The sequence below is a fragment of the Hibiscus syriacus genome, unplaced genomic scaffold (assembly GCF_006381635.1).
Source record: "Hibiscus syriacus cultivar Baekdansim isolate YM2019G1 unplaced genomic scaffold, ASM638163v2 tig00000773_pilon, whole genome shotgun sequence".
Taxonomy (NCBI): Eukaryota; Viridiplantae; Streptophyta; class Magnoliopsida; order Malvales; family Malvaceae; genus Hibiscus; species Hibiscus syriacus.
Genome location: NW_024061823.1, coordinates 396,404 through 422,454, shown reverse-complemented (window position 1 = coordinate 422,454; position 26,051 = coordinate 396,404). Strand labels below are relative to the sequence as shown.

The 26,051-nt window shown below is 34.6% G+C and overlaps 1 long non-coding RNA gene across 1 annotated transcript; it reads right to left on the bottom strand.

Annotated features, from left to right (window-relative positions):
* Positions 1-7: 7 nt before the first annotated feature.
* LOC120217990 lies at positions 8-22,476 on the bottom strand. The gene is made up of 11 exons (XR_005525210.1): positions 22,362-22,476; positions 22,187-22,258; positions 22,037-22,108; positions 21,856-21,927; positions 21,696-21,763; positions 1,175-1,240; positions 976-1,041; positions 771-836; positions 631-666; positions 504-544; positions 8-344 (listed from the first exon to the last, which is right to left on the bottom strand). It is a non-coding gene; the product is annotated as an uncharacterized LOC120217990 (long non-coding RNA).
* Positions 22,477-26,051: the final 3,575 nt, after the last annotated feature.

The window sequence follows — 26,051 nt, the reverse complement described above, 5'->3', positions numbered from 1 at the left end:
CAAGACTGTGGAAAGAACGATTGTCTCTTATCACTATTTCTGCAAAGTGAAGTTTAACAGTATAGTTTCCATTTCCTAAGCAGCGAATGTAATGAGCGAAAGGGGAGAAAGGCGTGCTGTCGTGTATAACGCTGATTCATTTATCCTGAGCACAGATACATTATGTGCTATATAGTCTCTATAGCTAATATTCGTATCCCAGAAATGTCCTGTGCTGCTGACTTCCCAATTTGATCCAGTCGGAACATATTTTGCTTCACCACCTTGGTCGAGATCGGCTTCATAATCAATATTTCCTACAGTAGTTTTCTCCCCACCACAGTTTATGTATAAAGAATAATGATCTATATAGAAACATAGCATACTAGAGTTTATTAGTAAATTTGACAAAATAAATGTAAAAATTTACAGCACTTTTGATCAGCCGAGTGAATGCAGTGGGCATGAATGAAAATACAAATGAAGCATATATTAGTATATTTTGGTGGAAGAAATGCAAGTACCTTTCGAACACGGATAACTCTGCAGACATTCATTGAGTGGTCTGCATCATGGTCGAACAGTGAAAAAATCAATTTATGCAAAGTAGCCTGGATATTTCTTTTGAAATTTGGATACGTAGGAACTTACAAGTTCTTTCCATCAGTAGAGCTTTTGAACAAGTTTCTGATAGAACAACAAAATAATTACTTTCCAATATTTGAGAAGTTAAAAAGAAGGGATAGCATACTTGAAAGTTAAAGGAAGAATCGGGAAAAAATTGTTCTTACAATGTTTCCCGACAACTGGATTGCACGTAGTCCTCAGAAAAATTATTGTAAGAAAGATCTATCGCACTGAAAAAGAAAACTATATTGGCTTAATGACATTAATTGTAAATGCATGTTACATTGTTTTGAAAGGAAAAGTGCATCTATGAGATCTTGACCCTTTAGATGATGATAATGGGATTCTATATGTGCATCTATGAATTACCTGCAACTATTTAAGTTCTTGATCTAATCGGGAATCGGACCACTGAGCGAGTTGTTTGTCAGATACCTATTTAGTTAGCATCATAAATCATGTTGCAGTTTAAACTTTCTCAGCTAGAATTAAAGTTAGAAATGGAGGAAAATATACTGGGAAAAACCTTGGTGAATAATAAAAAGACTTTGATCTTACTAATGCTTACATTTTTTCCGGTTGAGAAATCGTAAAACCTCTACCAATTTCCACTAATCTGTTGAAACTGAGATCACTGCAAGAAAATTAAACAGAAAAGAGCAGTTTGTTCACTTTGTTGTATTCCATTAGTAGACATGAAAGGGCAGCATGGCAACCAATAGCTGATTATCTGTTTGATCAACGAAAATCTAAATTATTGTGAATATTAAAACTTGAAATATAAATGAACTTCATAAACATGTCCCTAAAGCTCCAAATAGATTTTAAGATCAGTGAAAATGGTATCATTTGATAAGACTTTTGACTTCTTAGTGCACCATGTTATTACTTTAGGGCTAAAGCATATGCAGCTCTAATTGAAACACTAAGATAAAATTGTTAGAATTGAATATAACATAAGAAAGTATTACTATTAATAATTGTAAGTAGTGTTTAAGTTAAACTTTGAATCCTAACTTATCTCTAAAACTATCTCCTAATTTGTAGAAAAGATGACTCCTATCTTATCTAGGTCTCTAATTCACGTATATAAAAATCTCATATATCCTCTTGTGTATGCAATTGTTCTTTGAATAAAAATAATTTCAGAATAAAAACCATGTTTACCAGAACCGGAAAACTATGTTTACCAGAGCCGAAAAACTCTGTTTCTTCATGGTATCAGTCGCCAGTGTCGATCCCAGCCTTGCTTCTGCCGTCGTTCATCATCCTTTCGATCAGCAGTGTGCCTTATGTGCACATCTTCCTTCCAATTGTGAAATTCTTTGCAACACCATCCTCTTCGCAGCACCACCCCTTCGCAGCGTCGTTTTCTTTGTTGTGCAACCACAACAGTGCCGCTTCTGTCGCAGTGTTGGTCTCCTCTTCGTACTGCTCTTGTCGCGTTGCCGGTCCAGCGCTGCCCTCATCACAGAGACAACCCTTCCTATTCCGTTGTTTGGTACCTGTTCTGCTGCTTTTTGGTACCTGTTCTACCGCTATTGGTAACTGTCCGGCCAAAACTGTCTCCTCGTTGCATAGCTCATTTGATACTCATCCTAGTGTCAATCTTCTCAAATATCTGATTGTCACTTATAGCAGTGTTCCCTGCTAGTTCGCAACATATCCCAAGCTCTCAATTCCTCGACAGTCATGGCATATCATTCTTCGTCCAAGTCTGTATGCACTGTTAGTGAATGTAGTTCTCCTTTTACCTTATTATCCCCTTCACCAGGGTGTGTCTCTTGTATTGTTGATTCCAGATCAAGTGATTATATGACGGGCAACTTCAATTTATTTTCCACATTTCACAAAAATGGTATCTCATGTAGTGTTCATACTGCTGATGGCTCCCTATCACCGGTTAAGGGCAGTGACTCAATTCGCATTAATAGTCACATTACTCTATCTAATGTTCTATTTGTTCCAAGTTTGACTTGCAATCTTCTTTCGATTAACAAATTATCTACTGATTTGGGTTGTACTTCTCATTTTACTCGTGATTATTGTGAATTTTAGGATTTGACCTCGGGGATGGTGATTGGTAATGTTAGGCGTCATGGTGGACTCTACATCCTTGACGCTCCTCCTTATACTTTCGTTCCCAACCACTCACATGCACCATTTATCTATTCTTTTGCTTCAGTTTCTCCCACAGATGCGGCTGCCGACATTGTGTTATGGCATTTTAGGTTAGGTCACCCAAGTTTTTCTTATCTTTCAAAATTATTTTCCAAATTATTTATGAATAAAAATCCCACATCATTTTCTTGTGACATTTGTTCTCTTGCAAAACACATTCCAAGTTGTTATCCTCCTTCTCCCTCTCGTTCGCCTAAACCTTTTTCCTTAATTCATAGCTATATTTGGGGATCTTCACGGGTTACGGGTTTACATGGAATTTTTTGGTTTACTATTTTATTGACGACCACTCTCGTAGTACTTAGAGCTTTGTTATGAAGGACAAATATGAGTCTTGTACCATCTTCAAACGATTCCACAAAATGGTTGAAACACAATTCCAAAGTTCCATGGCATCCTTAAATCTGATAATAGTAGGGAATACCTCTCTCAGTCGTTGGGATCCTTCTTCCAGGAAAATGGAATAGTCCATCTCACTTCATGTGTTGACACTCCACAACTAAATGGGATCGCCAAACGTAAAAGTCGTCATCTTCTTGAGGTAACCTGAGTGATAGGGAAGCGGCGGCGGATTGTTGAACGTTGCTCTTGTTGAAGAATCAAACCTAGAAAGCTCTAGACTCGATGAAGAACAAAGGTGATGAATATGGGAAGGTGGCGGCAGTCGCTAGGATTGTTTAGGGTTTCTTTTATGTGCTAGAATCAAGACAACACGATTAGAATAAAATAAACAAAAGATAAATAAATGAAAGATGAAATAAGATAATAAAGAAATCAAAAGATCTCCCTTATGAAGGTGAACGGTAAAGATGATTGATGGTGCGGATGGATTTGTGGAAAAATAGATGGATAAGTGTCCTATCGAGCCCTCCTAGTCGCAATGAAAAGGCAAACACGATAAATGGCTCTAACCAACCCTCCTAGTCGCGATGAAAAGGCAAATTGGAGTGTGAAGATTAATATCCCTCACAAGAACTTGAAAGAACTCCAGGAGAAGAAGCTTCGAAGGCACAAGGCAATCAACACTTGCAAAAACAAACTCTCGTTGTATTATTGATCAAAGAAATCTTATTTACAAAGTATAATGAAGCCTCCTTTATATAGGGGCTGAGTTCTAAAGGTCCTAAATAACTAATGAATAAAATAATAATAAACTAAACATGTCTTAACTCTAATTCCTAATAAAATAATAATAACTAAAGATAATATTTTAACCCAACCTTAATTCCTAATAAAATAATAAATCTAATCCTAAAAGATAATGCATCATCCTATAGTAAGTTATATTACAAATAATCAATATAAATATTGAAAATTCGTAATATTTACAAAATAACGTATTAATCCCGTATAGGATTTCATGCATGCACCGTCTTCAGTAAAATGACCATATCTTGAGTTTCCGATATCGGATTGATGCGATTAAAGAACTGTTGGAAAGATAAGAGACAGAAGGTTGTATCTCCAGAAGACATGTCGACTAAATAAGATCAGGATCCCATTCAAAAAGTCGTCGCAAGTCTGCTGCTGTTCTGATCTTCTTTTCCAAAGCTTGGACGAGTGGATCATTTGGAAGAGTTATTACTTCTTCCTTTGATGTGAACCTTGTGATGCATGTATCATCCTCCCTTTCTTCAAAAAGATTCGACCTCGAATCTGAAACATTAAAGGGAGCAACATTAGAATAGTTTAATAATTCATTCACATTATGCTTACCGAATAGATATGCTTTGAATCTTCGAGACTTTGTTCTTCTAATAGGTTCGAGTAGAAACATTAGTCCAAAGAAGCATGTATTATGGAATCTGGTGCATGTATCATTCCCCCACTCCTCAAAAGGATTCGTCCTCGAATCTGAAAATCCAAAAGAAAGAGAATTAGATGTGTTGAAATAAAAACTTGTGAAACATTTACCAGGATCAATGTGATGTGTCTTTATGCGTTTTAGTCGAGGTTTCTTCTTTGTAGGAACTGATTTCTTGTAGTCTTGAAATCCTCTTTTACATACAAGTCTTGTAATCTAATGTTTTGGTTGAATTTCAACATGGCGCCGGTCACTGTTGGCTTTCTGTATGATTATTTCAGATAATTTCTCCATGGTTTCATTCGTGTATGGCGAGAATGAGTGTTTAAAAACCATGTCAACTTGTTTGTTAATGTAATCCCTTAAGTCTCCTAAGTTTGGTTCATGAATTAATGATTCACAGGAGGAGATTTGTGGACTGTATAACCTGTTTAGTTGGCAAGGAAACTCATATACAAGATAAAGCTCATTAAAAGCACTTTTAAATGCATGGGTAGAAATATCAGAAATATCCGAGTTATCGTGATATACATCTTTGATATGTTCAATTCTCGGAATAGTAGTATGAGTTTGATAGGTAAGAGTATACCTTCGTGGTAGTGTATCGTCTACTGTGTTTTGCTTACCTCGGTATGTTACACACTTAAAGGAGTTGTGTTTAGTATGGATGACAACTTCACGAGCCTTACCTTGTAAGAAGGAGAAGAAGTACGTTACAATGTCATTAAAATGAGTAATAAAATATTTACCTTTGGACTCTCGTAAATCGTGACTCTTCATTGGTATGGCATAGTGATTAGGGCTTTCAGGTGGTAACCCGTCAGGAGGGTCACCTAGCACTATTCGACAACTCTTGGCGATGGAAGATGGTGTGGGCCAGTCTCGTGTTGCTTTTACTTTCTCATCATTTACATGGATTCCCTGTGCACGAACTATAAAGCATGTGGAGTTGTTCAAGTCATGTTTCGTCATTAAGATGACGTTACGACTAAGGCTTTCATGGATGTAGCCTTTTTGTAACAAATCTAACTCTTTGGTTTCTTCGAGATTGTATGTTTGACGAGGTATGATAGAACCTTGAATTAGATTGGTTTGGTGTTGTTTTCCTTTTTCCAGTGGTAATCCGTCAGGTGGATCACCTAACACTTCTCGAAAATCCTGTAACAAAGATGAAAACACACTAGGCAAATCCTTGTTAATGTTAGAAATCGAAACAATTGATTCTCTAAAGCGAACAAGGATGAAAGGATGTTTGTAAAGAAGGTTCTCTCTCAATTCTTTTGTGCTCACACGTAGATTTTGAGTCACTCTTTTCTTCTCACAATTAGGTTCACTCACCTCCCATGGGTCATTATGCTTTTGGCTTTTGTAACTAGTGACCTCTTTTTCTTTTGCCTCTTTCTCAACTTTTTCTTTTTTTGATTTCACTACCTCCTCACAAATTTGATCTTTAGGGGCTGGAAGTGTGTCATTCTTTGCTGGTCGTTCTTTCTCATTGTCAGGTTTGTCATCTCTTGGCTTTTTCAGAGAAGATGGAGTAGAAGATGAGGAAGGATTTGAAGGATTACCTTGGTAAGAGGATGAAGTACCTTGGTAATGTTCACTGATTCGAGATCTCCTTTGGATTTGTGCTTCGATTGTCATTGCTTTCTTTAGTGTATCTTCAAGGTTTTCGTACCCTTGTAGATCAAGAAGATAAGTGATGCTTGAGTTTAAGCCGACGACGAATCTTGACACGGTGACTTCTTCTTTTTCGGTTATGTTAGCCCTATTGAGTAAGGACTGCATATCCTTGTAGTAATCTTCAACTGAACTTCTACCTTGTCGAAGTCGGTGTAGTCGTTGTTTAAATTCTCGTGTATAATGTGTCGGTAGGAATCGGTTCCTCATGGTTTGTTTGAGGTCGGTCCAAGAAGTGATTGTTGGAATTTGGAAGTTCTGGATTTTTTTCCTTGTTTGCATCCACCAAGTTCGAGCATATCCTTCAAATTGTATGGTGATGAGGTGAACTTGTTTAGCTTGAGGGCAGTCATGGTATGTGAACATGAGATCAACTTTTCCTTCCCATTCAATGTACCTGTCTGGATCGTTGTCTCCTTTGAAAGACGGGATCGTGAACTTTGGTTTTGTAAAGAGTTTGGGTGCTTGGAAACGTGGTTGTTCTTCCTCGGGTACCAAAAGTTCAGCATTGTTTGGTCTTGGATTCTGGTTTGGTAGATCCAGTTGTGGTTCTTGTCGTTCTATCACGATTTCATCAAATCTTTCAACTTGAGTCGTGAGTCGGGCACGTGTGGCTAAGATAGCCGTAAGTGTCTTGTTGTTAGTGTCGCCCATTCTGAAATCATAACACTCAAAAGAAAATTTTAAAGTAAAATAAAAATAAAATAAATTCAACAAAGCAAGAAACCTCACAAGTCACTCCAAGAAAGTAACACAACGAGAGGCAAGTAAGCCGATCTTTTACTCTTTAAAACTCACTTTACCAAGTAGTCTTTCACAGTTCGTATCGGAGTTTGATTACTAGCAAAGGCGATAAGAAAAACCTAAAAGCTCTAAGAGGCCAAACAAAGGTTAGACTCCAAGAGAACGAGAATGCAAAGAAGGAAGAAGTATGCAAACTCTTTAGTCCTACTAACACAAAGAAGATAATGTGTTAGATAATGCAAAAGAACAATAACAAGGAAAAACAAAAGAACCTAAAGCACTAAGAGTCAAAGAAAAAGGGACCAAACCAGAAAACCTAGAAAACGCTGGATCAACTTGAGCAACGTTTTTGAGGGGGGTTACCGGTGTCCAAAAATTCTGAAAAATTTCTTGAATGTCTTTCGATGCGTCAAGAAACCACCTGTAAAATTTCAGAACCAAATACCTTCAGTAGTATCCAGTAGACTCTGTTGAACGGTGAGTCCTCAAACAATCTGTTTTTCTTGATCACTTTTTTCGAAGTTGTTCTTGATCTCCAAAAATTCTGATATTTTGTGTGAATGATCTCCATCCAATATATGAAGTTTCAATCTGGAAATTTTCACCACGAAATTCCTCCTGTAAAATTTTCAAGAAATTCGACAAGATTCTAAACCGAATCTGCCGATGAAACTTGAATGATGTATTTGAAGGCTCCAATGAACTCCGATTGGGGTGAAATTTGGACTGGGGATTACTCTTAGAATGAATATAATATATGGATAAAATCAGCCCTAAATACCTTCGTTTGCAGTTTTTTGAAATTTTGGCTTTTTTGGCTTTTTTTTTTTTGTTTTTTTGCCCTTTTTTTTCCTTTTTTTTTGAAAAAAATAGCAAACTAACAAGAATGATTTAAATCTAAATTAAAATTAAATAAAAAGAACCTGAAACGCTGAATCGTTTGTGAACTAGCTCCGTTGGGGTACCTTGACGGTTTTGTGTGCAAGAACAAGCAAGATTGCTTGTTTCTCTCCAAGAATCGGCCCAAATCTAATACCAATTGATAGGGAAGCGGTGGCGGATTGTTGAACGTTGCTCTTGTTAAAGAATCAAACCTAGAAAGCTCTAGACTCGATGAAGAACAAAGGTGATGAATATGGGAAGGTGGCGGCAGTCGTTATGATTGTTTAGGGTTTCTTTTTATGTGTTGGAATCAAGACAATACGATTAGAATAAAATAAACAAAAGATAAATAAATGAAAGATGAAATAAGATAATAAAGAAATCAAAAGATCTCCCTTATGAAGGTGAACGGTAAAGATGATTGATGGTGCGGATGGATTTGTGGAAAAATAGATGGATAAGTGTCCTATTGAGCCCTCCTAGTCGCAATGAAAAGGCAAACACGATAAATGGCTCTAACCAACCCTCCTAGTCGCGATGAAAAGGCAAATTGGAGTGTGAAGATTAATCTCCCTCACAAGAACTTGAAAGAACTCCAGGAGAAGAAGCTTCGAAGGCACAAGGCAATCAGCACTTGCAAAAACAAACTCTCGTTGTATTATTGATCAAAGAAATCTTATTTACAAAGTAGAATGAAGCCTCCTTTATATAGGGGCTGAGTTCTAAAGGTCCTAAATAATTAATGAATAAAATAATAATAAACTAAACATGTCTTAACTCTAATTCCTAATAAAATAATAATAACTAAAGATAATATTTTAACCCAACCTTAATTCCTAATAAAATAATAAATCTAATCCTAAAAGATAATGCATCATCCTATATTAAGTTATATTACAAATAATCAATATAAATATTGAAAATTCGTAATATTTACAAAATAACGTATTAATCCCGTATAGGATTTCATGCATGCACCGTCTTCAGTAAAATGACCATATCTTGAGTTTCCGATATCGGATTGATGCGATTAAAGAACCGTTGGAAAGATAAGAGACAGAAGGTTGTATCTCCAGAAGACATGTCGACCAAATAAGATCAGGATCCCATTCAAAAAGTCGTCGCAAGTCTGCTTCTGTTCTGATCTTCTTTTCCAAAGCTTGGACGAGTGGATCATTTGGAAGAGTTATTACTTCTTCCTTTGATGTGAACCTTGTGATGCATGTATCACTGAGCATTATTCTAATGTTCTGAAATACCTTTGGGGTGAGGCTCTCTTAATAGATACTTTTCTAATCAATCGTTTGCCTAGTAAGATTATTTCCGTTAAATGTCCACGTGATATCCTTTCCACTAAATTCCCTCACTTCAAACCTTTTACCTCTTCTGTTCCTCTTCGTGTCTTTGGTTGTGCTGCCTTTGTCCATGACCACAATCCTCATAAATCTAAACTTGATTCTTAGGTAATTAGGTGTGTCTTTGTTGGTTATTCATCCTATCAGAAAGGTTATCGTTGATACTCTCCTTCTACAAAAAGGTTCTTCACATCTATGGATGTCACTTTTCAAGAACATAAATCGTTCTTTTCAAAAACCAAAATCTAGGGGGAGAGTGAGTCTGAATTTCAATTTTTACCGATTATTACTGAGTTACCCATCTGTCCATCTTCTACTGAAAAAACTACCACTCCACAACCTCTAACACCACCACATCTGATAATGAAAACTAATCCATTAATCCCATCAACTCTTATGAAACACCTACACCATCTACATATATTCTCATCTACAAAACACGACCCAAACAAGCCCTACCTTCCACACTAGAGCCAATGCATTGTCAAGAACCAGAACCATGTTTAAATCCATCGACAGACAAAGGAGATAGTGACCAAAGTAAGTTGGATGTGGTAATTGATACTAGTGAGTTACCAATTGCTCAAAGAAAGAGAGTTAAACGATGTACAACTCATCCTATTAGTAAATTTGTTTCTTATGGGAAACTAATGTCTAGTTTTAATACTTTCATAGCTCATGTTGATTATATTTACATTCCACAGACCATAGAGGAGGCATTAAAAAGTCCTGAGTGGAAGAAGGAAGTTGAAGAAGAAATTTCAACTCTAGAAAACAACAAAACCTAGGTCATTGTTGATCTACCTAAAGATAAGAAACCAGTCGACTGCAAATGGGTCTTTACTGTGAAATTCAAGGCAGATGGAAAATTGAGATATATAAGGCTAGACTTGTGGCAAAAGGGTTCACTCAGATTTATAGAGTTGAGTATCAGGAGGCCTTTGCTCCAATAGCAAAACTCAACATTGTTTGAGTTCTATTATCCTTGGCAGTGAACAAGGATTGGATACTTTACTAACTAGACGTAAAAAATGCATTTCTCAATGGCAATTTGAAGAAGAAGTCTATATGCAACTTCCACCAGGAATTCATTCTGGAAACAACCGGGTATGTAAATTACTAAAATCCTTATATGGTCTAAACAATCACCTCGAGCTTGGTTTGATAGATTCACGAAGGTAATGTTACAAGATAACTACAAACAGTGTCAATTCGATCACACTTTGTTTGTAAAAACTGCTCCTGATAAGAAGAAGTCAATCTTGATGTCTACGTTGATGATATCATTATCATGGGTGATGACTTGGTAGAAATCGAGAAGCTGAAGACATTACTAGCAAAAGAGTTTGAAACCAAAGATTTAGGAACTCTGAGATATTGCCTAGGCATGGAGTTAGCGAGATCACGAGAAGGAACTGTCATAAATCAAAGAAAGTATATCCTAGACTTACTTTCTGAAACTGGAATGACTAATTGTAAGCCCTCAGAAACTCCTATGGAAGTTAACTTGAAATTGAGTAAAGATGGAAACCCGGTAAATAAGAAACATTATCAGAGACTAGTTGGTGAACTTACTTATCTATCTCTAACTAGATCTGACATTGCTTTTATTGTTAACATTGTTAGTCAATACATGAATGATCCAAGAGAAGAACATTTAGAGGCGGTTAATCGAATCTTAAGATATCTAAAGATGACACCAGGACATGGGTTGATTTTCAGAAAACATGAAGACAGAACAGTTAAAATCTTCTCATATTCAAGCTGGGCTGGAGAATTAACTGATAGAAGGTCAGCCACGGGGTACTACTCATTTGTGTGGGGAAACCTAGTGACATGAGGAAGCAAGAAACAATCAGTAGTATCCAGAAGCAGTGCAGAAACAGAATATAGGGCGATAAAACTCAGAATGTGTGAAGGAATTTAGCTACAAAGACTCTTAACTGAACTAGAGATATGTGACAACAACAATTTTGAACTTCAGAATGACAACAAATATGTGATAAGCATTGAAAAGAATCCGGTGCACCACGACAGAACAAAACATGTGGAGATCGACAGACATTTTATTGTAGAAAAAGTAAATGTCAGAACTGTGAAATTAAAATATGTCCCTTCATAAAACCAACTAGCAGATATATTGACCAAGGCACTTCCAAGGATTACCTTTGACGAAATTACATCCAACCTGGGTCTTCACAATATTTACTCCCCAGCTTGAGGGGGAGTGTAAGTAGTGTTTAAGTTAAACTCTGAATCCTAACTTATCTCTAAAACTATCTCCTAATTTGTAGAAAAGATGACTCATATCTTATCTAGGTCTCTAATTAATGTATATAAAAATCTCATGTATCCTCTTGTGTAATATGCAATTGTTCTTTGAATAAAAATAATTTCAGAATAAAAAACCCTGTGATAAGTGCTTAATTTAGTTAATATTTTGCTTTTAAATTGCTCCTTAATCATTGGTTTTTGTGGCTTAATTGTTCATTTTGATTCATTTTCTGTACAGGACGTCAGATTCTAGAAATTGCACAAAAATGACAGAATTCTGCAGTTTTTTTTTTTATTTTTGGAATCAAAGCTGGATTAGTGAGCATGAATTCAGACATGAAACATCCGACAAGGCGATGACATCAACACCTTCTAGAAGATCCAGTCAGCGTTTCTAGAAGCACGAATGGATTGGCCGCACGTTTCTGGAATTCAGATTTGGATTAAACTCAAGTTTTAGGATAGTATTTTAAACATTATATTTTATCTTTGTTTTAGGTATTTTAGTTTAAATAGGTTTTAGTATTTTAATTAAGTTTTAGGATATTATTTTATATTTTATCTTTGTTTTAGATATTTTAGTTTAAGTAGGTTTTAGTATTTTAATTAGGAGTTAGAATATTATTTTAAATATTATTATTGTTTTAAGTATTTTAGTTTAAATAGTTTTAAGTGTTTTAATTAGAATTTAAGATGTTTTAGCTTGTTTTTAGGAATTTGAAGGCTATAAATACCCTCTCAGGGTAAGCCTAGAAACATATCTCTCTCATCTGAGAATAAAATCTTCTTTTCCTCTTTAGCTTTCTCTCTATTTTTTGCATACCCCTTTATTTTTCTTTAAATTTCATTTTCAACAATTACTAAGTATGACTTTGATCATGCTTAGCTAATTTTCTTTCAAGCCGAAAACTGAAGCGAAGATTCAATTCCAAACGTAAGAATTGTAAGGTACTTAAATTGCTTCAGATTTTTCTCTTTGTTTTCTGAGCTTACTTTTCAAATCAAAACGATTTTGACATTGGTCCGGATATTGTTATGGTTAACATTTGAAGAAGTATTTGTTTATTGAAGCATATTCGACTTCTCGAGAACACACTTAGCAAAATTGTTTGCTAAAAGGAAACTGAAATCGGAATCAGTTATTGTTGAAACGACATAATCTGAGTTGGCAGCAAAGAATTGTCCTTGTAAGGCGACATTAATCTTGAAGTAAAAATCTATTTCGATGATCCGAGGAATTTGAGGCAAACTGAACTCTGAGGCTGCTTTCACAATAAGTTTTCTTTATCCCAATTTAGTTATTTATTTATTTGTTTATTTAATTTTTATTTCATTATACTTCTTTAAATAATTCAAAACCCCTTTTATTTATTACTATTAATATTTATTATTTTATTTTTCCTTTTTTAAATTATAATTATTTATTTATTATATCTTTTCAACTTCATCCGGAACTCTATTTTCTTTTAAAATCAAGAAACAATTTTACTAAATCAGAAACACCACAGTCCATGTGGATCGACCCGGCTTCTCTATACTACCTTTTCCTTTCTATTTAAGAAGCCGAAATTATTTTGATAGAAACACGAAAATTATCAAATTGGCGTCGTTGTCGGGGACTAACGGCAAGTACTGATTTATTTTTCTAGTTTTTTATTTATGATCAGAATAAACTCAGGTGAATTAGTAGATCTAGATCCAGAGATCGAAGCAGGAGCACGAAGAATCCACGCACAAACGCTTCGAGAAAAGAGAAAAAGACAAGAAAAACAAGAGCAGAGTTCAAAAGCAGAATCAATTCCGGAGACAAACTCTGAAACAGACGCATACAATATCTCAATGGCAGAAGAAGAACAAACGATCTGAGAGCTAGCCACAGTTCCTGTCACTCAGACGCCATTATACATTAATTTTCGTAGTGGCGGGACTCATTCATCTTCTTCTCGCTTTCCATGGTTTTCCCACTAAAGATCCATACAAACACTTGTTGGAATTCCACATGGTTTGCACTAGCATAAAACCATAGGGAGTTACCGAAGATCAAATTAAATTGAGAGCTTTCCCTTTCTCTTTAGCCGACTTGGCTAAAGATTGGTTATTTTATTTACCTCCAAATTCAGTTAATTCATGGGCTAACATGAATCAAATTTTTCTTGACAAGTTCTTTCCAGCGGCTAAAGCAAGTGAGTTACGGAGGAGCATCCTTTCCATTCAACAAAAGACCGAAGAAAGTCTTTATGATTATTGGGAGCGATTTAAAAAGCTTTACGCACGTTGTTCGCAACAATGATTAAGTGAGCAAATATTAATTCAATACTTTTATGAAGGTCATTTACCAATAGAGATGAAGATGGTAGATGCCGCCAGTGGAGGAATATTAGTAAACATGACCACAACAACAACAATGTAATTGATTTCAACCATGACAGCCAATTCTCAACAGTTTTCAAGTGAACCCAGCCGACGGGTTCACGAGATAAGTATTTTTTCCCTAAAAATAAGTTAGACAAATTAACTGAAGTAGTTAATTCACTTGTTGCAGGAAAATCTGGAGCAACAAGAGCATGTGGAATATGCACAAAGTTAGACCATCTGATAGATTGCTGCCCGCTGATACAAGAAGGAGGCAAAGTAGAAATCAATGCCATATGGAGCTTTCCAGGTCTTCCACAAAGACAATACAACCCATACAACAATACTTATAATTCAGGATGGCGAGACCACCCAAACTTCATCTATACGACAAATCAAAGACCAACTTATCAACCAAGACCTTCTCCTCAACAACAAACACAAAAATCACCATTGCAAGAACTCATAGGAAAATTAGCAATTTTACAAAAAAAAGTTCATTGCATCCCAAGAAAAATTTCAAAGGGAACCGAAACACATCTTCAAGAGCTAGATAACCAAGTGAGCCAACTAGCTCAAACTATGGGAAAATTAGAATCACAAGGAAGACTACCTTCTCAAATGAAGTTAAATCTGGGAGAGACTGCTAGTTTCATCACACTCCGAAGTGGAAAAATTATCTCACCCGAAGTTCTAGTAGAAAAAGCCACACATCAGAAAGAACAAGAGAACACATCACCTTCAGAAATATAAGGTACGTCTAACACCCATCCTTCTCTTTCTTCTCATGAAATCACACCACCACCCTTCCCATCAAGACTGATGAAGCGTGATAAAAGAGCTGAAGAAAAGGAGATCTTAGAGGTGTTCCAAAAAGTTCAAGTCAACATACCTCTTGTTGAAGTAACTCAACAAGTACCAAGGTATGCTCGATTTTTAAAAGAACTTTGCACTACAAAGAGGAAATTAATGGGGCACGAAAATGTAAATTTGGGAGAACATGTCTCTGTAATTTTTCAATGAAAGCTCCCACCAAAAATGAAGGATCGATGTATGTTCACCATACCTTGCAAAATAGGTGATTTTAAAATTAAACGTGCAATGTGTGACTTTGGAGCTTCAATCAATGTTATGCCATTTTCTATTTATAAAATGATTACTAATGAGCCTTTGAAGAAAACAGGAATAACAATACAGTTGGCTGATCGATTTGTGATCTATCAAGTAGGAGTAATGGAAAATGTATTGGTAAAGGTCGATGTATTATTTTTTCCTGCAGATTTCTATGTCATTGACATGGACAGGTTGGATACTTATTCCGAGGTACTTTTAGGCCGACCCTTCCTAAGCACCACACATACAAAGATCGATGTTAGGAGTGGTATATTGATAATGGAATTTGATGGTGATATCATTGAATTTGATGTTTACAAAGCAATGAAATGCTCGGATCATGTTGAAAGAATTAATTAGGATGATGTTGTAGATCCTTTAATTGATGAATTTATTGAATCTAATTTTTCTTATAATATTTTCAAGGATCTTGAACTTTGCCACGAAGAAGAAAAAAGGGAGTTTGAAAATATTAATTTAATCAATTCTAATTATCTTTATCTTCCTATAAAACTAAAATTTTACCTTGTTTTACAGGCACCTGAGGTAGAATTGAAGCAATTACTGGAGCATTTGAAATATACCTTTTTGGGCGAAAATGAAACTTTGCCAGTGATCATCTCAAGTAAATTATCCGAAGGAGAAGAGAAAGCTTTTGTAGCACTGTTGCACTCGCACAAAGAAGCCATAGGATGGACCATTGCCGACATTAAAGGATTAAGTCCCTCGACTTGCATGCACAAGATCAAAGTCGAAGAAGGAGCAAAGCCATCACGAGAAGGACAACGCCGATTAAATCCACCGATGATGGAAGTAGTAAAGAAAGAAATTTAGAAACTCCTTGATGCTGACGTAATCTATCCGATATCGGATAGTAATTAGGTAAGTCCGATTCATGTGGTTCCCAAGAAAACAGGAGTCATAGTGGTTGAAAATCAAGAAAGGGAGTTAGTGCCAACAAGAGTTCAAAATGGATGACGAGTTTGTATTGATTACAGGAAGTTGAACTCTCTTACTCGAAAAATCATTTTCCTCTTCCTTTTATAGATCAAATGATTGAAAGATTAGCTGGGAAAACTCATTATTGTTGCCTTGATGGTTTTTTAGGTTTTTTCCCAAATCCCAGTGGCGCCTGAGGATCAAGAAAAAACGACTTTTACTTGTCCCTTCAGTACATTTGTATATAGACGAATGCCCTTTGGTCTTTGTAACGCATCGGCCACCTTCCAAAGATGCATGTTAAGTATATTTTCTGACTATGTGGAGAAGGGCATCGAAGTCTTTATGGATGACTTCACAGTTTATGGTAATTCTTTTAATAAATGTCTTGATAATTTAACTAATGTGCTTAAAAGATGCTTAGAATATAACCTTGTTTTAAACTATGAAGAATGTCATTTTATGGTTCATAAATGGTTAATTTTAGGTCATATTGTTTCCTCAAAAGGGATTATGGTTGATAAAGCTAAACAGATGTTATATGCTCACTTCCTTACCCCACAACTGTGAGGGAAATTCTTTCTTTTCTTGGCCATGTAGGATTTTACCACATGTTTATTAAAGACTTTTCGAAGATAGCACAACCTTTATGTAATCTACTTCAAAAGGATCAAGACTTTGACTTTAATTCAAAATGTAAGGAGTCTTTCGATTCATTAAAGGAAAAACTTATTTCAGCTCCAATTATTCAGCCGCCATATTGGAATTACCCCTTTGAACTTATGTGTGACACATCAGATACTAGCGTTGGAGTCATTCTAAGCCAAAAAATAGGGAAAGAGCCACATGTCATAGCCTATCCATCTCGAACTTTAGACTCAACTCAGAAAAATTATTCAACTACGGAAAAAGAACTTTTTTCTATAATTTTTACTTTAGGAAAATTTAGATCCTATTTGCTTGGCGCTAAAATTACTGTTTTTTCTAATCATGCAGCTATAAGGTATTTACTGAGCAAAAAGGAAGCAAAACCGAGGCTTATATGATGGATCATGCTCTTACAGGAATTTAACTTGGAAATCAAAGACAGAAAGGGATACAAAAATCTGATTGCGAATCACTTGAGTCAAAATCCCCTTTCCAAATTTGAACCACCACTTAGAGAAGAATTTCCTGAAGAAAATTTGATGGTGGCGCAATGCAAAATTCCATGGTTTGCGGGCATGGTTAATTATTTGGCCAAATGTAAGTTATCATTAGATTTACCAAGAGCTAAAATCAATCGAATTAAGCGGGAATCCTGATACTTTATTTGAGATGATCCTTATTTATGGAAGCACTGCTCGGATCAGGTAATTCGACGATGTATTGTCGAAAGTGAGTTAAATTCAATTTTACATTTTTTTCATTCTTACTCTTGCGGTGGTCATTTTGGGTCAAAACGTACATCCCATAAAATTCTTGAATGCAGTTTCTTTTAGCCTAACATCTTTCGGTACTCTTATCTATTTTGTAAAACTTGTGAAAAATGTCAACGTACAGGTAATTTAAGCCGTAGAAATGAAATGTCGCTTAATTCTATACAAGTTTGTGAAATTTTTGATGTTTGGGGAATCGATTATAGGTCCTTTTACTTCGTCATTTGGAAATACTTATATTATTTTAGCTATAGATTATGTTTCTAAATGGGTGGAAGCTAAGACCACTCGGAATAATGATGCTAAAACTACAATTATTTTTTGAAAAATATTTTCCATGTTCGGCATGTCACGGGCTATAATAAGCGACAGATGAACACATTTATAAACCGAGTGATCAAATTATTGATGAAGAAATTTGGAGTAACTCAAAGAATTGCTACCACTTACCATCCACAAACAAATAGATAGACAGAAGTATCAAAGCGGGAAATTAAAACAATTCTTGGGAAAATTGTCAAACCAGACCGAAATGATTGGAGTTAAAATTAACTGATGCACTTTGGGCATATCGAACTGCTTATAAAGGTCCCATTAGGATGTCACCATACCGGCTTGTTTTGGTAAACATGTTATTTACTAGTTGAGTTAGAACATCAGGCTTACTGGGCCATTAAAAAGTGTAACATGGAAATGGATGCAATTTGTGAAGCTCGAAAATTACACATTCAAGAACTTGAAGAAATCCGAAGAAATGCTTATCACATTGCTCGGATATTTAAAGAAAAAACAAAAGAATTTCACGATAATATAATTTCTTTTAAAACTTTTTCTGTCGGTCAAAAGGTTTTATTATTTAAATCCAAATTTAAACTTTTTGTAGGAAAACTCAAATCAAAATTGCTCTAACCGTTCACAGTTACTCAAGTATTTCCTCACGGTGCTGTTGAAATTGAAGATAACTCAGGAGTACGATTTAAAGTTAATGGTCAAAGATTGAAGCCATATTATGAAAATACTCTGGTTGATCTAATCGAAGAAATCAATTTAGAGGAACCCACAATTTGAAAAATTAGGTCGTCGAGCTAACGACGTTAAACAAAAGCATTTGATGGGAGGCAACCCATTTCATTATATTTTTGTTTTATTTCATTTTATTTTCAGCGAACTTTATTTCATTCTATTTATTTTATTTGAGTTATTTTATTTTATTTTATTTGAACAAATCTAAATTCCGATCGAATATTGAATGAAAAACAGTGCAGAAAATTGACTTGGTTCCAACTGTACAGAAAAAACTGATTTGGTTCGAACAGTGTAGAAATATACACAGTAGATTCGAACAATGCAGAAAAAACAGTGCATAAAAAACATATTTGGTTCGAACTGTGTAGAGAAGTTCGAACAAAACAGTGCAGTATCGGACATTCTACTCTATAACAGCTCGTCTCGACGTGGCCGCGGTCACCACTAGATTGGGGAGTATTCTTTTTCCCCTCTTTGTTTTTAAATTTGATATGTTTTGGGACAAAACGGAGTAAGTGAGAGGGAAGGAAAAACATGTAGTCAAAATTTTCCTTGATTTTTTTTTATTATTTGAAATTGAGTTATTCTGATGTTGATATGTTGGGATCGTTGGTTGCTAGTCTTGAATTTCGTTTTATACTCTTGCTTCCTTTTGGATTATGACCATGTTTTTGATCGAATTTAATTTACATGATTGGTTATTGATATAGCTAGTGAATTTTTGTTGAGTATTGATATTTCATGCTTTTGTCAATAGAGATGAACTTGACTCAATGCATATAAACTTTTCTTGTGAGATTTGGGCCTAACAAGCATACATTTTCTTTCTTGCTCATTATTTGACTTGTGTGTACTGAACTAATTAGGATATTCTAGAACTTGTAATCACAATGCATATCGAGACTACATTTGAACGTAATGTTTTAATGTGATAGGGGCACTTAGGATAAACTCACTTTTCCCAAAAAAACCTACCCATTTATATATCCACTAGTGAACCAAATTTAAGCATATTTTCCTTTCTTTGTTTTACATTTCATAATTAAACCCGAAGCCTTTTTTTTATTTTTCCTCTCTTTAAACACTCTCACAGATACTTGATATCTTGTATCATTCTTGTTCCACGAATAAAGAAAAAATGAAAAAAATTCACTGTTTCAAAAAATCAGAAAAAACAACAACTTGTTCACTGTTTCGAACAACAAAAAAAACACCCTTGTTCGGAAAAAAAGGGAAGGAAAAATCGATCGTTTCAATTGTCTTTCATTTAGTCTTTTTTCCTTGTTTTGTTCTTCATTGCGCTTCATGTTAATTCGTGGATTGTTCTTAATTATTTTGATATCTTGTTTCGGTATTTAAACCTTTCTTTTCGGCCTTTTCCCTACCCTAACCTAAACCCAGTTACACCTTGTTTAAAGACCCATTGATTATTGCATTATGTTCATTTTTCGTAGTGGAGACTTGATTGGATTCCAAGCCTATGATAATATTTTGGTTAGTTTCAGTTTGAGCGATTTCATTTACCCCAAACACTTTGAGCGGATATGTGTGAATCTTTGTGAGGTATTGAGTCATGTTTCATTGAAGTTGGCAATTAATTGTTATATCTTGCTTACTTTAAATTTTATTGGTTGTACCTTTGCTTGATTGTAACTTGAATTCAACAAATATCATGGATTTAGTTCGATTGGAAGTTTGAGAAATAAGTTGAAATTGAAGATGGCAACTTATGATTTTGATATGTTAATTGATGAATGCTTGAGGACAAGCATTGAATAAGTGAGGGAGAATTAATAAGTGCTTAATTTAGTTAATATTTTGCTTTAAATTACTCCTTAATCATTGGATTTTGTGGCTTAATTGTTCGTTTTGATTCATTTTCTATGCAGGACGTCAGATTTTGGAAATTGCACAAAAAGGACATAATTCTACAGTTTTTTTTAATTTTCGGAATCAAAGTTGGATTAGTGGGCATGAATTCAGACATGAAACTTCCGACGAGGCGATGATGTCAACACCTTCTAGAATATCCAGTCAACGTTTCTAGAAGCACGAATGGATTGGTCGCACGTTTCAGGAATTCGGATTTGGATTAAACTCAAGTTTTAAGGTAGTATTTTAAACATTATATTTTATCTTTGTTTTAGGTATTTTAGTTTAAATAGGTTTTAATATTTTAATTAAGTTTTAGGATATTGTTTTTATATTTTATCTTTGTTTTAGGTATTTTATTTTAAATAGGTTTTAGTATTTTAATTAGGATTTAGAATATTATTTTAAATATTATTTTTGTTTTAAATATTTTAGTTTAAATAGTTTTAAGTGTTTTAATTAGGATTTAAGATGTTTAGCTTGTTTTTAGGAATTTGAAGTATACAAATACCCTCTCATGGTAAGCTTAGAAACATATATCTCTCATCTGAGAATAAAATCTTATTTTCGCATACCCCTTTATTTTTCTTTAAATTTCATTTTCAACAATTGCTAAGTATGAATTTGGTCATGCTTAGCTAATTTTCTTTCAAGGTGAAGTCTGAAGCGAAGACTCAATTCCAAACGTGAGAATTGTAAGGTACTTAAATCGCTTCGGATTTTTCTCTATGTTTTCTGAGCTTACTTTTCAAAACAAAACGATTTCGACATTGGTCCGGATATTGTTATGGTTAACGTTTGAAGATGGATTTGCTTATTGAAGCATATTCAACTTTCCGATACACACTTAGTAAAATTTTTTGCTAAGAGGAAACTGAGATCGGAATCAGTTATTGTTGAAACGACATAATCCGAGTTGACAACAAAGAATTGTCCTTGTAAGCCGACGTGAATCTTGAAGTAAAAATATGTTTCGATGATCCGAGTAATTTGAGGCAAAGCTGAAGTCTGAGGTTGCTTTCACAATAAGTTTTTTTATTCCAATTTAGTTATTTTATTTTTTGTTTATTTAATTTTATTTCATTATACTTCCTCTAAATAATTCAAAACCCCATTTTTATTTATTACTATTATATTATTATTTTATTATTTTCCTTTTTTAACTTATAATTATTTATTTTATTATATCTTTTCAATTGATCTGGAATTCTATTTTCTTTTAAAATCAAGAAACAATTTTAGTAAATCAGAAGCACCACAGTCCCTGTGGATCGACTCTGCTTCTTTATACTACTTTTTCCTATCTCTTTAAGAAGCCAGAATTATTTGATAGCAAAACGTCGGTTATCACCCTGTTTAACAGAACCGGAAAACTCTGTTTCTACAATAATTGCTAGTTATAATCTAAAAGGCAGACATGCAATTAAACTAGAAGAGCAGCAGATTTACATGATTCTTAGTGGCAGTTCTGATAATAATCAGGTATTTGTCCAGATATGTTGCAGTCCCTCAACATCCTGCAACATAGTTAATTTCAATTAAGAACAATGCAGCAAAGTGTACATTTCTTCTGATTTTCAAGAACCTTGTTGTTGTAGAAATAACTCACAATTTTTGTAGGCTTTTCATGTTTCTTAAAGATGGAAACCGCGAAACTCCTCCATTCAGGTCGCTAATTCTTCTGCTTGAGATTAAATCAGAAAGCTTATTTTATAAATCACGAGTATATTTTTTATCTTCTCCTTATGGAATTCATGGAGATTGTGGCCTAAGATGGCCAGGGAACTTACAGTTCGATTAAGTTTGTCAAGGAAGAGATGCTGGGAGGAATTGGACCCTCAAAGCCACTGGCTTGGACCTCTCTGTGAACCAAGAACAAATGAACTACAAATATTTGTTCTATAAGCCTCCTGAAAGAGGTAAGACGAAAAGATGCTTACAACTTTTGAAGTTGCGTCCAATTTTGGAAAATATCAGGTATCCTTCCAGTGAAGTTGTTGCTGCCAATCCTACTGCATATTGACAAGCAAGAAAATGAAATCCAGTTACATTCAAAACTTAAACTTGTTTACAAAACAAATGCATGGCAACAACACTGCATTTATAAGAACCTACAATTCTGTAACTTGGTCAAATTGGTGAGAGCCTTTGGTAACTCTCCTGTTAGATTGTTAGCATTAAGAACTCTGTAGTCATCAATGGATAAACCAAATCAGTGACACATATTTGGATATAGTTGCTAATGAATGAAAAATCAGGCATTAAGAGAAAGAGAAAAAGGAACCAACAGATTCTCCAAGTTAACCAGTTCCCAAGTGTTGGAGGAATAGGTCAGTAAACATGTTGCTCTCAAGGGTCCTGATCATTCAGCAGTGTATTAGAGCAGGTTTAACAAAATTAATAGAATCTCATTAAACCTTTTCATCGAGGGAACATGACACTGATTTATAACTTAGAACATACAGGTATTGGAGTGTGGTATGCTCCCCAAGTAGTCTGGAATAGGTCCCGATAAGCGATTAACCGTAACAGACCTGAACTGTATATCCAGCAAAAGCCCCAATGAATGTAAACATAATTAGTAAAATCAAAAGCCCCGGCGAATCTCAAAAGTTGCTTACAAGTTTTCCAACTTTGTAGATGTCCACTCAGGTGGTATTGTACATTAAGGTAGTTCCGGGTAAAATCACTATAAAGGAAAGAAAAGGCCTATCAGTTGGAGTAATCTTTTCATATCAGTGTTAAATAAAACTCAGAATCGCAGGCTCTTCTAATGACCTTAATGTGCGGTAGCTTCGCAACGATGGTGGAAGTACACCAGGCAGATCTTGTCCCTTAAGATATCTGCAATATTGAAGCACGTAAAACCAGGTGTTCTAACATGGAACTGTTTGGAATTCTAGGACTAAGTCCTTAGATATAGAGAACATACAAGCTAACGACGTGGCAGACATCACCGGGGAAGGAACAGTTACAGACGAGAGTATTGTTGTACAATTTCCTCGGATCTATATCTGGATTTCTCCAGCTTGAGTGATTACTACAAGGGTCTACAGTGAAATCCCAGTCTTTCTTCCCTAATTCTCTGGCAATTTCACGAAGAGCATCCAGAGATAAAGCACACCTCAGTTCAACTAATTATCTAAACAATAAGCTACATACTCAATGTTAAGGCAAAGCTCAGAACATTTACAAAAAAGAATAGTTCCAAAGAGCCTAAGTAAATTAGTGATTACCTTCATCACTGGCAAGCTTTCTTGTTTGTGATTCAGCTTGACTGCTAAGTCTGTAAACATTAACATGGTTAAAACTGCAAGCATCCTGATCTAAACATGGTTTCTAACATTTTATTGCTTCTATCCATCTTCATTTTTTGCAGAATTATGTATATTCAGTAAAGAGATAATTCAGAATTTGAGATAGAAAATGAGTTCATTTTATAGTCTTTTGAATGAATAAGGTGGTGAAAGACAAAGGCATAAAAAGTCCTACAACCGTTAAAGAATGCACGTGACATTCACATACAATATAGGGGCTCATAATAAATTTTACTGAAATAAATAGGATCAACTAGAACTTTGGAGAGTGGAGACCACCAATCAATGAACAAATAGGGGCTCATAATAAAATTTTACTGAAATAATAGGATCAACTAGAACTTTGGAGAGTGGAGACCACCAATCATGAACAAAAGTATGAAAGAAACGCGCCATTTCTAAAGACATCCACATGTGACATTGAAGAGTATATAGACTTCTTGGTATTCAAAAGTTTAGGTCAAGGGTGGTTCTCCAGTCCGGTTAGTATATCTAAGACTCAATTGAAATTTTCATATGAATTACATATTGCTCATCAAGAATGACTATGGTAGGATTTGAACTTGGTCTAAAAGCTTAAATTCCTGAATCATAAACACTTATACCAACACTCGTTTACAAAGAAGATAACTTCAATAATACAACTTGATTGAAAAAAAAATTTGGCATAAGCTATACTACATTCTTAGGAAATGATAGGTATAATTCCCATTTTATATTATTTTTCTAATTTCCCTGCACAAACTCCATTTTCTACTATTTAATGGAGTAGGGACTGTATCATTCAAAATCAACAAGAAGACAAGACAACCCCATGTGTGAAATTAAACAAACAGTAATGGAAAAGCATCGCAAACTGATAGTGTAGCCTAGTGGTCCCTTTTCTTACGTTGTGAAAGCAAGAATTTTTCTCATAGTACTATTTTCGATTACGGCTTCGGTTGTAGTATGCGGATGTTACGAGTAATTGTTTTTTAAAAATAATTACTTTTTATGTTACGGATTTGATTTGCGGTGTCACATGACCTTGAAAATATTATTATGTGACAAAAAACTAGCCACCTAGATTACTAAAAAAAACAAAAAATGATTAAAAAAATCCAACTGATGCTCGAACAAAATAAAGATACAAACAAATCTGACTACATCGGTAAATGAATCACAAAAAGTGATGAAGCTACTGAAGACCATCAATAAATTGCAAATCAGAGTTAAGCGACATAAGAAAACTATCCACGAATGCAAAACACATATCCAAATCAATCCAAGGGTCCAAAGCAGGGAAGATTAACATGATAACAAATAAGCGTTATCTTTATCAATCGTGGCGATGTCAAATCCAACTCTGAGAAAAAAAAACGAAAATAACGGCAAAAAAAACGTAAGCTACCAAAAGGCAGAGAAAAACGTGCCACAAAGATAAATATTAACGTGCCATAAAAGCAGAAAACGTATCATAAAGATAAAATTATTCTTATTAAAAAAACTAAAAAAATAATTGACGGGCAATAAACAACATGAAAACTGGCGCCGCCGTCGATTAAACAAAATTAAAGAAGAAAATGTTAGATTGATCAATAAAATTGACACAAATTATAAAGAAAAAAGAAAGGGAAGAGAGGAGGAGGAGGAAAACTGCTAGGGTTTTAGTATTCTTAAGTTAGTATATGCGGCTAAGTATCTCATAATACCTTTGTTAGCTTCTAATTCGTATAAATTGTACTTTTCATATTAACCATATAAACTCGTACTTTCATCATTAAACAATAGTCAATACATTTTAATCGAGAAATCATGTACATGAGTCTCGTCGAGTGTACGTGTTATAATGCATTTAAAAGTGTCTCGTAGGTATATTTGCAGTCGAAAGTGCCTCGTAGAATTACACATAAGTGTCATATAAATATATATCATATAGTCACTCCACCTCATGACATGTCATTTGTACCTAAAACTCTCAATACATATATATTAGACTTTTATCAAAATCATATGCCAATTTCACACTTATTCAAAACCATGTAATAAAATTTACCATTTCTCATATACAATTATTCGCATAGAAAATATCAAAATATCATAAGTAAAATCTTTATTGGGCAGTTCATACTCAAAACATTCAAATATCATGTAATAAAATTCACATAAAATGTATTGGGTAAATTCATACCCAAAATCATTAACGATTCTAATTTTGTCATTTTCTAGCTAAGCTAGGTTCTTAGTCTAAACATTAACATTTCCAGCAAGAGAGTGGGCTACATTTGGTTAAATATATATAACTAAAGTTAAAAAACTTATAATATAGGAACTAAATTCATAATTTACATACAATATAGGGGCTCATAAAATTTTACTGAAATAAATAGGATCAACTAGGACTTTGGAGATGGAGACCACCAATCAAAGAACAAAAGCATGAAAGAAACGCGCCATTTCTAAAGACATCCACATGTTTCATTGAAAGAGAATATAGACTTCTTGGTAT